Here is a 16,607-nt window from a genome sequence, read left to right as displayed (position 1 = left end):
AAAATGTTCAAGATATATTTAAATGTAAGACAGTTTGTGCAATATGATTGCTTTTGTTTGTACAGGGAAAATAATACCTCTAGAAAAGAGGCTGGCAGGATAGACATCATCATGGTAATGATGAGTGGTTATCTCTGGGTGGTAGAATGACAAAAAAATTTCTGTGATTTCTACCATGAACATTTGTTGTTTTCAGAAAGCAGATGCATAAGTTTCATAAAGATGGGAAACTCTTTATATATGACGGCTCTTGTCTGATAATTAATACATTTGAATCCAAGAGCCTCTGTGTAAGCTTGGATGGAGTAGAAACTCCTGGCATTTACTCCTTTTACATCTGAGGTTAAACCCCACTGCAACATTTAAATATAGATTTTGACTAAATAATGTAAATAAACTCTCATGTCATAATTAGTAGTCAGAATAAGTTTCTTTAAAAATAATGGAATTTTACAGTTCAAAATTGTGTTTTCTCTTTAGCATTGGACTAAGAGCCTGCGCTTCTCCTCATTTCTGCCCATAGCTCCAGGGTCATCTGCAGCTGCCTCTCTGTTCTGCTGTGAATAGCTGGTGGCCTGGGGAGGTGCATCTATCACTTGGGGCAGGAAAAAACAGATTACATAGAACTCATGCACAGTGTGTTCTCATATTTGTAAGACAGAATACACATATCTTACTCTGTATGTATGCACAGAACTTTCTGGAAGGATAAGCTCAAAATATTAACAGTGGTTATGTCTGGGTGATGTCACTAGTGATTAAAAAATACATTAAGTTTGAAGATTTTACTGAGATGAGGTATCATTTTTACAAAACTGGTCTGAGACTCTTACATTGACTCCTTCTTTGAGAGTGCTGATAGGGAAGGGAAACTAAAAAAGTTCTCAAAAGTCCATTTTAAAGGACATGGATGGGAATGTGCAGGGTGGCTAGATGAAATGGGATGGCTGAGGGGGCCCCTGCTTTCTGGGGTGTGTGTACGTGCTTGGCCGTGGGGTGGACGGGGCTGCTGAGGGGAACAAGGATCTGTTGATTTTACTCCACATTGAGGGCTCAGGATTAGCATGCTCAGGCCACTGTTCCGCCATAGAGGAGCCCAGGGTCGTCTTCCCCAGGCAAGAATCATCAACGTCCCTAAGGGCCCACCATCTTGGAGGAGACCGTGCACGTAGATGACTGTCGTAGAAGCCTGTGACTGTGCCTGATGTCAAAGGGCTGTGGGCAGTACAAGGGAAGGCAACTGGCCGGAGGATCTGGGGTAAGGGAGGCTTCTGCTCCAGGCCTGCCCCCACCACCCGCTGGTTGTGGGGCCTTCTTACCATTTCAGACATGGAGACTGGCTGCCCAGTTTTCATGACCTTGAAGGACTCGCCCCAGTTGCCACAGTGTGGCCAGCAGACTGTGTCCAGTTGTTAGCCCCTCCAGGGTCTCCTCAGCTGTGGAGTCACACATCTCTTAGATGTCCTATGTCCAGTGACTGACTGAGAGGCAGAATAAAGGCCTGGCCAGTGTGGCTTGCTTTGAGACTTGCTTTGAGGGCCACCGTCCCTCCAGAGTTTCCCAGAAGTTGGCTGAACCTGTTGCTGGGTTACATCCCAGATCAGCTTCTGGCCCCTCCTGCTCCTGTTCCTTCCTCCCCTCCCCTGTGCCACTCCCTGATACACACCTGTCACACTAGCTCCAGCTTCTCGCTGGGGAGCCCAACTTGGGCAGTGAAGTTCCTTAACTTGCTCTGAATTTCCATTTTTTCATCTGTAGACACTGGAGGATAACGCTGTGCTGGTCACACAGGGGTGAGAATGATAATGAGATCCTGTACTTACCAGACAGCCTGGCACACACCTGATTTTACCACATAATTGTCGCCATGTCTGGTCTTGTACCAAAGGCGATTTAGTAAAAATATTTTTTAGTAATACTGACACAATTTAAAAAAAAAAATGCTTCACATAATGGTCATGCCCCACTTTTTTGCAAATAATTTTGGCATAAAATCTGCAACAATTTTGTGGTGAAGTACGATTATCATGACTCAATAAATGGAAACCACTATTATTGTTACTAGGAAAGAAATACCTTGTCCATGATCACACACCGTTATCCGTGAACAGTTTATCCAATAGTTTAGCCTCAAAGAGAAGGGACCAGAGACATGTGGGTATGGTGAATACAGCCAGGCCTTTGTACTGGAGGTTCTGCATCCACGGAGTCAACCAACCAAAGATTGAAAATATTTTTTTAAATATTGTGTATGAGCCAGGCCCAAAGATGCATGTCTGTAACTCAGGAGGCTGAAGCAGGAGGATTGCAAGTTAGAGTCCAGCCTGGACCACTTAGTGAGACCCTGAAGAAAATAAAAAATAAAAAGGGCTGGGGTGTAGCTCAGTGGAAGAGCATCCTGGGTTCAATCCCCAGCACTACCAAAAAAAAAAAAAAGACTTTTTCATGACCTTACTCCCTAAACAATGCAGTATACCAACTACTTATGTGGCTCTTCTTTGTATTGGGTTGTATTCACATTGCATTATAAGTCATCTGGAGACTGAAGTGTGTGGGAAGATCACACGGGTTCTGAGCAAACACTAGGCTGTTTTATGGAAGGGACTTGAGCAGCCTCGGTTTTGGTACCTGTGGGGGTCCTGGAACCAGTCCCCTGAGGGTCCCAGGGATGACTGGTGAAGACCAGAGTGAGGAGGTTTGGGGCAAGGGGTGTCACAGCACCAGGGCGGCCTGAGGAGGGGGCAGCTCCTACTAAAAGATCGGTCAGTCAGTGGGCGTGGGGTTTGCAAGTTTGGTCAGCGCCAGGCGGTGTGCTGGGGGCTGGCCACGGCGGAGGACCTGACCGGCTGAGGCCGCCCCGCCGGGAGAGGCTCTCTGGCCGCGTGAGCATCCTGGATGGTCCAGCCCCTCAAGGCGTCTGGTCAGGTGGAGGTGGCCCCCGGTACGGGGCATGCCCATCGTGGGGCGGTGGCTGTGTTCGACGCGGAGGAGCGAGAAGGTGGAGCTGACCTCCACTGCAGTCTCCGCTGACCTCGGCACACCCCGCTGTCCGCGGCTCTGGCGTCTGGCTCGCGGGCCTCCCTGGGGCCGGTGCCTGCCATCTCGCTGCGCTCTGTGCTCAATTCTGAGCAGCAGAATGATTGATGACTTCATAGTGACTGGGACTTTTTGTTCCCTGGGTTGTTTTCGATTCTGCCTTGGCTGCATTTTTCTCTAGAAATCTGTGTCCTGGGTATAGATTTGGCTTGAGGAGAGCTGTCCATCTGGATTTGTTTGATTGTAAAGTGCTGTCTCATATTTAAAGTTACGATTGTCCACGATGAAGAGCAGACCTGAGGATGCAGTTCCTGGCCCAGAGATGGTGCGGAGCCTCTGGGGCTTAACCCAGCACAGGAGGCGGCGGTCTGTGGAGTCATCTGGTGTTGCGAGACACTCTATTTGTCCCCAAGCCCTGGGAAGAGAAACTCGGAGCTGCATTGGGCTGCCAATCTCTTTGCACAGTGCCTATAAATTTCAGAAATCTTATTTTGAGGATATCATTTAGCTAACACATAATTTTTTCTGATGGTTTATTGACACTCAAAAATAGTGTTTGCAGTGCTCCAAGTTTGGGCTAGTGTGCATTGATGGTATGCCATCTGGCATCATTAGGAAGTAAGGTAATAGTCCTCTCTCTCACACACACATGCACAATAAAGATAATCCCATTAAACAGAAAAATCACTTTCAAGGGAAATCTTTCTAGTATGTACATAACACATGCCTTCCTGTCTTTTAAAAATTCCAGTCTTGGGGCTGGGGTTGTGGCTCAGTGGTAGAGCACTTGCTTAGCATGGGTGAGGTCCTGCGTTCCATCCTCAGCACCACATAAAAAAAATAAGTAAATAAAATAAAGGTTAAATTCATTTTAAAAATTCCTATCTTTATCTATAGTCCTTTACAGACATATTAGAAATTAGCTCTTAGCAACCCTGAAAAGTAGGTATCACCATCGTAATTCAGTCAGTAAGAAAAATGAAAGCTCAGACAACTTATGTAACTTGGCTACAAACACAGGTTGGGTGAATGCAAGAAGTGGGAGTAGAACCCAATTTTTCCAAACCCAAAGCCCACGATATTGCTACCACACTGTGATGCCACTTGCATTTTACAAATCGGAAATGACCAAGTATATTTTTCACCTTTTCTTGGCCAGTTAGTGACATTCTTATGAACCCCTGTGATAATACAGTGCAGAAGTACTTGGGATCCTTGGTTGGAGTCACAGAAAACAAGGAATACCTAAGCAAGGAAAGATGGAACAGGCTGCATAAGAGATGTGAGGGCAGGATCAGCCCAGCCTCAGGAAGGGTATCCAATCCATCCTTCATCTCTGCTCTACTCTGTATGTTTCTATTTATTTCCTGTGTTTCATGCAGACCAGTTTGAAGGTAGGAGTTCCAGGACTGGTACCATGGCCCTACCATATCCTCAGAGACCTGGATTCCCTCACAACTTCTGGCTCGTTCTTTTCCTTTTGTCCTCATTATCGAAAGATGGCTGCCATATATCCTGACATTAAGTTTTCATCCCAGGGTAGACTACAGGGGAAAGGTAAAGGACAGTAGTGAAATTGACTTTGTGTTTGGGGGATGCTACAGTGAATAGTCACAGATCTGCCGCGCCACCACCACAAAGTTTATAATTGCTCTGGGAAGATAAGCATCTATCAGTTAATCACACGATTGAAGACTGTTCTTGAAAGACCCATGTGTACCCAAGTAGAGTGGATGCCTGTGTCTGAAAGACAATTGTCAGAATGTTCCCATCGCTTTATTCATAGGCGCCCCAAACCACAGATAACCAAAATGTCCAAGGGGAGAATGGATGAGTAAACTGTAGAATGTTTTTATAAAATGGGAACCTACTCAATAGCAACAAAGACAACAGCCACAGACAGCAGCGAGGCTCACCCTCACTGGCGTGGGGGCCAATGGAAGAAGCTGCAGATGAGCATGGGCGATGGATCAGAGGCTGGGGAACTCTGTAGGGGGCGTGGATTGTCAGGAGTACTGCAGAGCCTTCCAGAATGCTGGAGAAGACAACTTCTTGATGGGAATGATGATTTCACTGGGGTTTACGTATGGAAAGCCACCAAGACAGACTTGTTGGGCACTTCATTTACATTGCATTCCCATTTTTAAAATGGGCATTTTTAAAATGGGCATTTTTAAAATGGTATGTAGATGTGGCACCTAAAAGGACATTTTCAACCTGTTCCAAAAAAATGAAGTCAATAGCTAGATGGTCTGTGAAGCCTGAGCTGGGCTTGCATCTTCGCCATCAGCACATGGCCGTGGTGCACGTAGCGGTCCTCAATTCTGGCTGGGCAATGCTGTCACTTTCATTTTCTTTTAATTTCCAGTTGATTTTGACACAGGTCATCTGTTAAGATTTTAAAAGGTACATAGTGATGAAAAGTGACCCTCTGACCCCTTGCTCCTTAGTCACCCCAAGCTCCTTGAGTGTCAAGGGAGTCCCAAGACTCCCTGACTCTAAAGACTTGTAATTCTCCCAGGGATATTTTACCCTATATAAGCAAGACAAATATGTATTACCTTCCCCTATACAAACCATAGCTGATTTAAACCAGCTTCATCCCTAGAACACTCTCTTGGAGGTTCTTCCTCATCAGTGCACCAGCAGTTCCTTGGTCTTTTTTAAGGTTGCACAATATTCCAATGAATGGGTTTGCAAGGACTATTTGTATGTGTGGGTATTGTGTTGGGGATTGAACTCAGGGTCTTGCATATGCTAGGTTAATGCCCTACCCCTAAGCTACACCTCCAACCTCTGGGGATTTTTTAAAAAATCATTCAGGCTCTGGGACTTCTCGAATATAGTGTCAGAGGTGAGACCTGGGTGCGAAATGCAGCTGATGCAGGAACCCTGCTGAAGCGTCTTAATCTCTGTCTTTCTTAGCCTGTGGCAGGAATGATGTGGTTTCCTAGAGCCCAGAATGTTAGTTCAGGGTTTTGAAAAGTCGAAGAATCCCTTCCTTCTGAGAAACAGAAAGCAGTAGTAGATACACGCTTATTTGCAAGAGACTCGATAACAGGACATTGAGAAAAGCAGGCCTGACCCTGAGACTGCATGTGAGCCTGGGGAGGGGGGTGCACAGCACTGTCTCCAAGCCCACAGGTCTTGTCAGGAGATGAGAACACCAGTGAAAGATCATGAGGTGGATGGAGCTCTTTCCAGACTCTGAGCTGCAGGAAAGCAGCAGAAGGGTTTCAGCACAGGTAAATAAAAGAATGGAATGATCAGAAAATGATCCATATACTTCTGGCTCCTGGGGCTAAACACATGTCCATGCAGAATATTAGGGTATTGTCTGAACTCATCAGCTTCGAATTGCCAAAAAAGTTCATTACATGGTGGGCCCAATCAAGAAAGGTATTATGGGCACAGGAAAATGTCCTGCTAACATAGAAGATGGCAGAGATCCAAGATGGCAGGCTAGAGGAAGGCTGTGTTCCTTGTCTCTCCATAACTGGGGTTTCAAGCAGAGGAAAATCTACTTCTCTTTGAGGCAGTCTTTGCTGCTCATGGATCCCCTGCCGTTTGCCCCATTTGTCCACCTCTATTGCCCACTGCCTGCCAGTATATTGACTACTTTTTGAGTGCAGATCACTCACTGACTGCTGACTATATTCCACCATTTGCCTGTTTGCCTGACTCTTGCCTGCCCATCACCTGCCTTTCACCTACCCATCACCCACCACCAGAGGTCCACCTGCTAATTGTCTGCCAGTAGCCTGCAGACTGGGTAGACCACCAGTTGATCACCAGCTGCCTGCTGTTGCCTGGAAGTCCACTGTCACAGTACCTGCAAGTTTGGTTACATGTAGCTGTCGCCATTTTGGGAATTAAACCCCTATCTCTTACCCTGCACAAAACTCAACTCAAAATGGATCAAGGACCTTGGAATCAGACCAGAGACCCTACATCTTATAGAAGAAAAAGTAGGTCCAAATCTTCAACTTGTTGGCTTAGGATAAGACTTCCTTAACAGGACTCCCATAGCACAAGAAATAAAAGCAAGAATCAACAACTGGGATAGATTCAAACTAAAAAGCTTTCTCTCAGCAAAGGAAACTATCAGTAATGCGAAGAGAGAGCCTACAGAGTGGGAGAATATCTTTGCCACTCATACTTCAGATAGAGCACTAATTTCCAGAATCTATAAAGAACTCAAAAAACTCTACTCCAAGAATACAAATAATCCAATCAACAAATGGGCTGAGGAAATGAACAGATACTTCACAGAAGAAGATGTACAATCAATCAACAGATATATGAAAAAATGTTCAACATCTCTAGTAATAAGAGAAATGCAAATCAAAACTACCCTAAGATTCCATCTCACCCCAATTAGAATGGTGATTATCAAGAACACAAGCAACAATAGGTGTTGGAGAGGATGTAGGGAAAAGGTACACTCATACATTGCTGGTGGGGTTGCAAATTAGTGCAGCCACTCTGGAAAGCAGTATGGAGATTCCTCAGAAAGCTTGGAATGGAACCACCATTTGACCCAGCTATCTCACTCGTTGGCCTATACCCAAAGGACTTAAAATTAGCATACTACAGAGATACAGCCACATCAATGTTCATTGCTGCTCAATTCACCATAGCCAGATTGTGGAACCAACCTAGATGCCCTTTAGTTGATGAATGGATAAAGAAACTGTGGCATATATATACAATGGAATATTACTCCGCCATGAAGAATGATAAAATTATGGCATTTGCAGGCAAATGGATGAAATTAGAGACTATCATGCTAAGTGAGATAAGCCAATCTCAAAAAACTAAAGGACGAATGATCTCCCTGATAAGCAGATGAGGACATATAATGGGGGGTGGGGGGGTTAGCATTAGGGTTAGGGTTTGGTTTAGGGTTTGGGATAAGGAGGGTGGTAAGAATGGAGGTAGGAAGGACAGTATAGAGGGAAAAGAGGGGTGGGAGGGGTGGGGGGGAAGGGAAAAATAACAGAATGAATCAAACAACATTACCCTATGTAAATTTATGATTACACAAATGGTATGCCTTGACTCCATGTACAAACAGAGAAACAACATGTATCCCATCTGTTTACAAAAAAAAAAAAAGAGAGAGAGAGAGACTTAACAGAACACCAAATGTATGTACAAAATTACAACAGATTCATACCATGGCACATTATAATGAAAATGCCTATCATCCAAAATAAAGATAGAATTTTAAAGGTTTCAAGAGAAAAGCATCAGATTACATATAGGGGGAAACCAATATGGATATCAGCAGATTTCTCAGCCCAGACCCTAAAAGCTAGAAGTTCCTGGAACAACATATGGAAGACTGTTTAGCTATAAAAGGGGAAAACTACTGATACATGCCCCTACATGGGATGGGTCTAAGGGACTTCTGCTGAATAATTTTTAAAATTCTCAAAATCTCACATCTTATGTGATTTCTCTTATATGACAGTCTGTAAACCAAATGATTGAAATGGAGAACAGATTGTATCAAAATCATTTTTTAACTTGTGATATTGGGCTATAGTTAAGTGAAGTACTAGCCTTAGTGAGAGATTGGGTGAAGGGTCGGTGGCATTCATGCTGTATTAGTTCTTATAAGTGCATGTGAATCTGCAATTATCTCAAAATCTAATTTAAAAAATCAAATAAGCCAAGAATGTTAGTGCTGGAGAAAAGTAGAAATGGATCAAGCAATGTTGACAATGAATTTTATCCAGTTCAAAAGTGGGTGGCTTTGATCTTTAATAGGAGCAGATTTAAAACTAATGAAAGCTATGTACCTTTTCCCATCTTGACTAATGAGTTTATGAACCTTATTAGCCTAAGAGATGCAACAGGTTAAAGATACAGTATATTCTTAAACAGCAATAACGGGTCCCTAAGGCACATTAAGATGTTTTGGAAGCATTTCTGACCTTGCAACTTGATGTCACAGAGCAGAGCCACACCCTTTCACAACAAGGTCACAATGTGGAAACGTGTGAGTTTTAAAATGAATGCCACAAACATCTGCTGAGCTCCTATTAAGTGTCAGGCACTGTCCCAGAAGATCAGCATTAGGAAAGCAAAGGACACAACTCTGCCCCGGGAGCTCCTTACCTGGATTTCTTCTGAGACTGGTAAATGTCCCACTGTTCAGGATTCAATGCTGGTGACATTATTTGTGGAGCAGAAATGAATGTCATCCTGACACATATTATTTTTAATGATATCCTGATTAATAGTCACACTTGAGGCTATTTTAAAAATGGAAGCAGTCGCCATGAAGTGTGATGGGAATTACCCCAAAATAGACCATTTTATCCTCTGTGAATAATTTAGACCCCAGTGCTCCAGCAGGGAGAGCGAGACCTGCGGAAGGGTTGGCGGGGAGCCGTTAGACAGGAGGTCTGGGATCTTGTTTCTCTGTATCCCAGGGTATCTGCTGCCCAGTATGCAGCAGGAACTCAATAAGTAAATGCCAAGTTGTCAATCTGGACGTTCTTTTCACTCTTATTTTATGAGTTTGGGCCAGAAGGAGCTTATGGTACTCTACCACTGATAACTGGAAATTGACTTTGATGGGGGTCAGGAGCGGCTGGGATGGGATGTATGATAAAGGGACATAAAGGGACAGGATGCAGATGTAGCTCAGGATAGAGCACTTGCCTAGCATGCAAGAGGCTCTGGGTTTCATCTCCAGCACAACACACACACACACACACACACACACACACACACCCCACACCCCACACAAATTAAATAAAAGGAAAAAGAAATGAGTACAGATGTAAAAAGCCATTTGCCTTTCTGCCCTTCTGCCATGTTGTGATGCTTCACAAAGTTCCCCACTGTATGCTGACCCCTCTACCTTGAGCTTCTCAGTCCCAGGAACTGTGAGATAAATAAACCCTTACTCTTTTTGGTGCTGGGAATTGAATCCAGGGCCCTGTGCATGCTAAAAAAACATGCACTCTACCACTGAGCTTCTAAACCTCTACTCTTCATAAATTACCCAGTCTACGGTATTCAGTTATAGCAACAGAAAGCAGGCTGAAATCAAACCGTCCTCCCCTAGACGTAGAAAGTAAAAAAGACAGTCTCATTCCTGGCACAAGTGGTGGAGGATGATTGAAGTAACCACTAAAAGCCCACATCATGGGATGCGGGAATGAAGGTCCTTTTAGTTTGCCAGCCTGGACCCTGCAAAGGCTGGTTGGAGGTTAGAAAATGAGCAGAGTCTATTGCAGACTTATGCCCAGTAGAGGCCTTAATTTTAGATCCTGCGTTGGGCCTGGTGTCATGGCCACAGAGCAGATTAACAAGGCCTTGGTACATGGTGTGTGGCCACAGGTGTGGTGAGCACATTCTTCTCCATCCCAATCAGAAAAGAGGGTCAGAGAGAGCTTGCATTCTTATGGGGTGAACAAAAATATTCATTTACAGTTTTGTCTCAGGTCTATAGTAATTCTTCTGCCCTCAGTCAAAATTTAGTCTGAAGAGACCTGGATTACATGATCCCATTGATTTTGTATGACCAGCTGACACAAGAGGAAACCACAAGTTTGGGTTACAAATGAATTGGTTTGATATATGGATGACAGCCACATTCAGGGTGGCCCCAAAACTCAGTATAGAGAGAAAATCTCAGTGGACAGAGCACCAGATCATCCGTTTTGCACGGAAGGAAAAATGGCCCAAGATGAGAATTTATGCAAATCCTGGATGGTGGCTCAGGAGTTCTGGGGTAGAGGCATGTGGATGCACATTTGAGAGTGGGCAAACAGGTAAAGGCTTTCACTGCACGCCTTTATGTCCACCAGGAAGCACCGACAATCCATCAGACAACATGACTTGGCTAGTGATGTGAGTTGTCACAGTCGGTGCCAGAACTGGAGCCGTAGGCAATGCACAGAAAGGCAGGGATGGAAGCCGGGCCTGGGCCCCACAGCAGGCACTCCCACTCACTGACTGCATCATGTAAGCACATCCTGAGGCAGCTGGACTCAAAATCCTGACGCGGCTTTCTAAGGGAGCAACTGAAGTGCCAGCTCAGAGGGAACACTCTGAAAGGGTGAGGTGCTATTCTTAAGTGCACAAAGACCTACATATGCCATTATATCCCCAAAAAGAAGGATATATGCGTCTTCAGACAAAGCAGGTGGTGGGGGCGGGGGGGGGATGTCGGGAGAGGAAGTGACTTCACTTGCCCCCACTCTCAATGACACCTTGGGGATTCTGTACTTCCTGTTCTGCAATTCTGGGCTCTGCTGGATTGAAGGTCTTGGTCTGAAGACAAGGTATACATTTGCCAGGAGACACAGTTGGGTTTCTGTTGATTTCCAGTTAAAGCTGCTACTAGGACCCTTTGGACTCCTTATGCCCAGGATCAGCAGGTAGACAGAAGAGTCATCACACTGGCAGGAGCTACTGACCTGAGCCAGCAGGAGGTAGGAGTGCTTACATCCAGCAGGGATCAGGAGGAACATGCATGGGACTCAGGGGATCACTTGGGTGCCTCCTGGTCCTTCCTTGCCTCCTATAACTGGGAATCAATGTGTACAGCTGCCCCAAACAGAAGAGTATAATTATTATTAGTTTGTTTATTTTTGAGACAGGGTCTTGCTGTGTTGCCCAGGCTGGGCTTGGGTCTCACAAGTAGTTGGGATGACAGGTGGGCACCACTGAGTCCAGCTGACTAGCATGAATTCAGGTCCATTGGGAATGTGGGTCATGCCATTAGGTAAACCACCAACACCTGCTTCCTTGATAGCAATGCAGGATCTGCTGCCTGGACCTTCCTGAGTGGAGAAGGAGATCTGCGTGCTGTAAGGGTGGACTATGGCAGTTGAGAATGTCCCTTAAGGACCACCACCACCACCAGGGAGCACGAATGACCAAGGGCCATGGCTGCTGTGCTTGGGCTTCCATGCTGCATTTGCTCTGATGCCACACTTCCTGAAGGCTGCTTCCTGTAAGCGGCTGAGCACTGCAGGGATCTAAGAGAAGCTGGGAGACATCCAGGGATGGCTGACTTCAGCTCAAGGATGCCCCAACAGATTGCTGAACTTTCCTTAAATGGCAGGTCGTCTAGGAACTTCCATCCAACCTCCTGTCCCTTTCTCCCTCTCTTCCCATCCCTGCTTTGCTGTCTGCCACTCTCTCCCTCTTCCTCACTTTCCTCCTCACTTTTCCCTCCCGCCAGTGTTTTCCTTATACAGCCCTTACACTTGATATCTTCATGACACCTGCTCAGAGATGTGTAGGTACACTAAATCTCTAAACACAAAAGCCCTCGTTTGTAGCACTGGCTGATTTCATGGCATAAATAGTCCCACCATGAGACTTCCACTTTTGAAAAATTTCTAAATAGCTCTTGGGAGCAAGTATAAGCCATTCCAATGTATCACTTTGCCTGCCTCTGGAAGCTGAGAGGCTGTGGACCAACACAGGTGGATGGACCTGTGGAGGACTGAGTGGTGCTTCAAGGGTGAACGAGTCAACATTTGGGAGGGATCAGCTGACAGCATTTGTTCTCAGAGGGTACCATGGTTTGTAAGTGATGTATCTGCCAAAGGTTCATGTGCTGGGACAGACTTCCCAGCGGCAGGGTTAAGGTGGGAGGACCTTCAGGAGGTGAGGTCTACTGGAAGGTAATCAGGTCACGAGGCTTCACCCTCATGGATGGATCGATGCTTCTTGCAGTACTGGGTCAGGTCTTGTGGGACTGGAGTAGTTGGTCCTATAAGAATGGGTTGTTTTGGGGCTGGGGTTGTAGTTCTGTGGTAGAGCACTTGCCTCACATGTTTGAGGCACTGGGTTTGAGCCTCAGCACCACATAAATAAATAAAGGTATTGTGTCCATCTTCAACTAAAAAACAAAAACAAAAACAAAAAAGAATGGGTTGTTTTAAGCAAGACTGGCCTCTTCCCTGTACTGAGCTTCTGTATGTGTTCCTACCATTATGATGCCATCTGCCATGAGGCCCTCACCAGAGTGAGCAGATGCAAGCACCCTGCTCTTGAATCTCCAGAACTGAGAGCTGAACAAACCTCTTTTCTGTATTCATTACCCAGGGTTGAGGGTGTAGCTCAGTGGTAAAGTGCAAGCTTAGCATGCGTGAGACCCTGGGCTCAACCCCCAGCACTACTCCCCCCAAATATTTGTGTGTATGTATACACACACATTACTTGTCATCAAATATTCTGTAATAACAGTACAGAACAGGCCAGACAGAGGGTATCTTCTCTGTGCTCTAAAGTCTCTTTAGTATTTTAAATACTTTTCCCAAATGTGATCACCAGAAGAAGTATTTCAAACCCAGAGAAGAACCAATAGAAATCTGACGTGTGCCCTTTCTTAACAATACATCATCCACGGGTCTAATCACTCCTCTCTCCCTCCTCCAACCTTTCATCAAGCTGCAGTTTGATTGGCCTTCCTAAGTCCAAACTATTGTCATGTAAATACCTCTGCTCAGCGATCTCCAACAGACCCCTTGTGCTGGGGAGGTGTTTTTTACAACTGAGGGTGCTGATAGGCATTGTGGGACTCCAGGGTGAGTAAGATCAAAGAAGCTTGGGCAACACTCACTGAAACAGAGGCAGGTGTCTTTATGTGGGACTATCCATGAGAAGCCCGTGTTCATGAACGCCTGCAGGGCTGGGCCCCACTTCTGAACTGATTCAACTGGAGCCCCCTCCCCTCTTGGAACTAGTGTTCTGTGGTCTGTGGAGCACACAGGAAATGCTGGGTGTGCTGGTTTAGAGAAAAAAATCCAAACTCCTCAGTGCAGCCTTCAAGGCCCAGCGCTGTCCAGGCTTCAACAGCCACCTGGCCTTGTTTTTCTTCCCAAACTCTTTGTTCTAGAAACTTAAATCATCCACTGGGCTTCCTATGGATGCTTCACTGTCTTGAGTCCTTTCAAGGTAACTGCCCGCCTCCGGGCTCATCTCTAATGGCCCATTTCCTCTTTTTACTTATTGAAGTTCACCTGTCCTCTCAGACCCAGCTCAATGCCTCTCTTCTATAAAGTCTCATCTGAAACTATATAACTTTTTAAGAAGTTGGGGTAAAATTTGTATGACAAAATTTACCACTTTAGCCATTTTTAAGCATATGGGTTAGTGGCATTAAGTGCATTCACCTTTGGGCCACCATCACCCCCTGTCCATCTCCAGAATGTTTCCACCTTCCTGGACTGTACCCCTGAAACACGAATTCTGTGTCATCCACCCCAGACCCTACAGCTGACATTTTACTTGCAGTCTTTGAATTTGACTAGTGTCCTTATGTAAATGGAATCAGTATTCATCCTTTGGTGACTGGCTTGTTTCACTTAGTGTAAAGTCTTCAATGTTGTTGCGAGTGTCAGAATTTCTTTCTTATTTAATACTGAATAATAGTCCATTGTATGTATCATATTTTGCTTATCCATTCATCTGGGGATAAAAACAGGTTGCTTTTGGCTGTTGAAAATAATGCTGCTGTGAGCATCAGTGTAGTAATACCTGTTGAGTTCCTGTTTGCAGGAGCTGCTTTTCTCCTGGATCTACCAGAGGTGGAACGTCCAGGTCATGTGGTAAGTCTGTGTTTTATTGTTTGAGGAGCTGCCATGTTGGTTTCCACCACTGTGTGGTCCCAAAACCACACAGCCTTTTAGCAGCACCCTGTGTTGGTTATTACTTCTGGGTGTGTTTTTAGCCATTCATACAAGTCTTTTTCCTGCCCATTAAGGTTTGGATGTGAGGTGTTCCCCAAAAGATCACATGTGAGACAATGCAAGAAAGTTCAGAGAGGAAGTGATTGTGAGAGGCTTAACCCAACCAGTGAATTAATCCCCTGATGGGATTAAGTGAGTGGTAATTGGAGGAGGTGGGCTTTGGGGGTGTGCCTTTGGGGGTATATATTCATATCTGATGAGTAGAGTCCCTGCCTTTCTTCCTGATCATATGTGAGCTGCTTCCTTCTGCCACACACTCTGCCATGATGTTCAGCCTCACCTCGAGCCCTGAGGAATGGAGCCTGCTGTCCATGGGCCGAGACTTCTGAAACTATGAGCCCCCACATAACTCTTCCTCCCCTGAGATTGTTTTGGTCAGGTCCTTTAGTCATAGCAGTGAAAGCGCTGACTAAAACACTGTCTTATAAGTTCCTGAAAGGCAACCATGTCATGTTTTTTGGTTCCTCCCAGATCTCCAGTTCTCCAGTTAGTGCCTTAATGCTGTGTCTGCTGATGTTCTACACCTTAATACTGTGTGGTTTCCTTCTACACTGACACCCTCCTCCTGGTGTTCACTAATGGACACACACACACTTCTTATATTGTAATCCGTCTTACCCTTCATCATGATTAATGAAGCCTCTACCAAAAGATGTTGAGGAAAGTTCAGACGTTTATCTGCACCAAGAATATGGTCCCATTGCACCGTAATGTTGGGTGGAGATGGAGCTTTTCCAGTGTTGGCTCCTAGGGCATCAGAACAAACCCAGTGCCCACAGACAAATTCTCAAATTCTTAGAGGATGAGAAACTGAAAGGGCTCCAGGTAGCTCCTGATCCCCTCAGGTCAGGCATGGCAGCTGCCTCCCTCCTTCCATTCCAATGCAGGAACCCAGCTTTTCTGTTGAATGGTGGTGTTGAAAACCTCCATCTTTCCTACCTGAGAAAGAAAAGAGTTAGTGAACAATTGTTTCTCAACATTCCTGGTCCCAGCTACTCTGGGAAGAAGATAGCTACCCAGCAGTTTGCTCTTTCTCTTTTCTTCTTCTCATTCTTCTCCCTATAGCTTAATGTTCCCCTTTTTGCAGGTTAACATTTAACTGGGGGAAAAAAAAAGAAAAACCCAGCTACTTAGAGTTTTGAGCAAATGTTAATCACCAACAGCAGCCTGGGTAAGCTACTTTAACATTTCTCCCGTGGTGGGCAAGGCTAATTTAGCTCGTTGGTGGCGGTTCTGTCTGTGATTAACCTCTTCACCTTTTTGTCTTTCCAGTCTAGTTTGCTTTCTCAGGGTTTAATTGGATTAGGGTTAGGGTCTCAGGAACTTTCAGATCTGGAACCTTTATTAGAGGTGACGATGGGGAACAGAAGATGTGGGGGTTATTAATTCAATGCCTGGCCTACAGGGGAGAATTCAATCCAGAATTAGTGGCACTTGGGAGCAAGGGCTCCCCAGAAGGATTTTCCTCAGGTCTCAACCTGCTCATTGCCGACGAATTCCCGAGACAGGAGAGTCTAGCATCACTTGCTGCAATTTTTTTTCTTTTCTTTTTTAGGAAGGAGAGAAGAAAGATGGTAGCTTGCTAGGGAGGGAAGCAACAAAGTAAGACAGAAAACACCCCATGCTATACAATAATAACAACATGCTTTCATCATAAACTAATTTTGGATCCTGAAGCATGAAGGGAACTTGGCTCCAGAGTTAAAAGGAATGATCAAATTTCAAACCACAGGATTCTGGAAGATGTCTGTCCATGAGGTCTTCTCAGGAAGAAGAATGCAGGAGGCAGATGCCAGTGTGATGGGCTTGAGTCCTGAAAAAGATATTCCACAAGGACCAACA

The sequence above is a fragment of the Sciurus vulgaris genome (assembly GCF_902686455.1).
Source record: "Sciurus vulgaris genome assembly, chromosome: 5".
In the NCBI taxonomy this organism is placed as follows: domain Eukaryota; kingdom Metazoa; phylum Chordata; class Mammalia; order Rodentia; family Sciuridae; genus Sciurus; species Sciurus vulgaris.
This window is presented reverse-complemented; position numbering follows the sequence as displayed.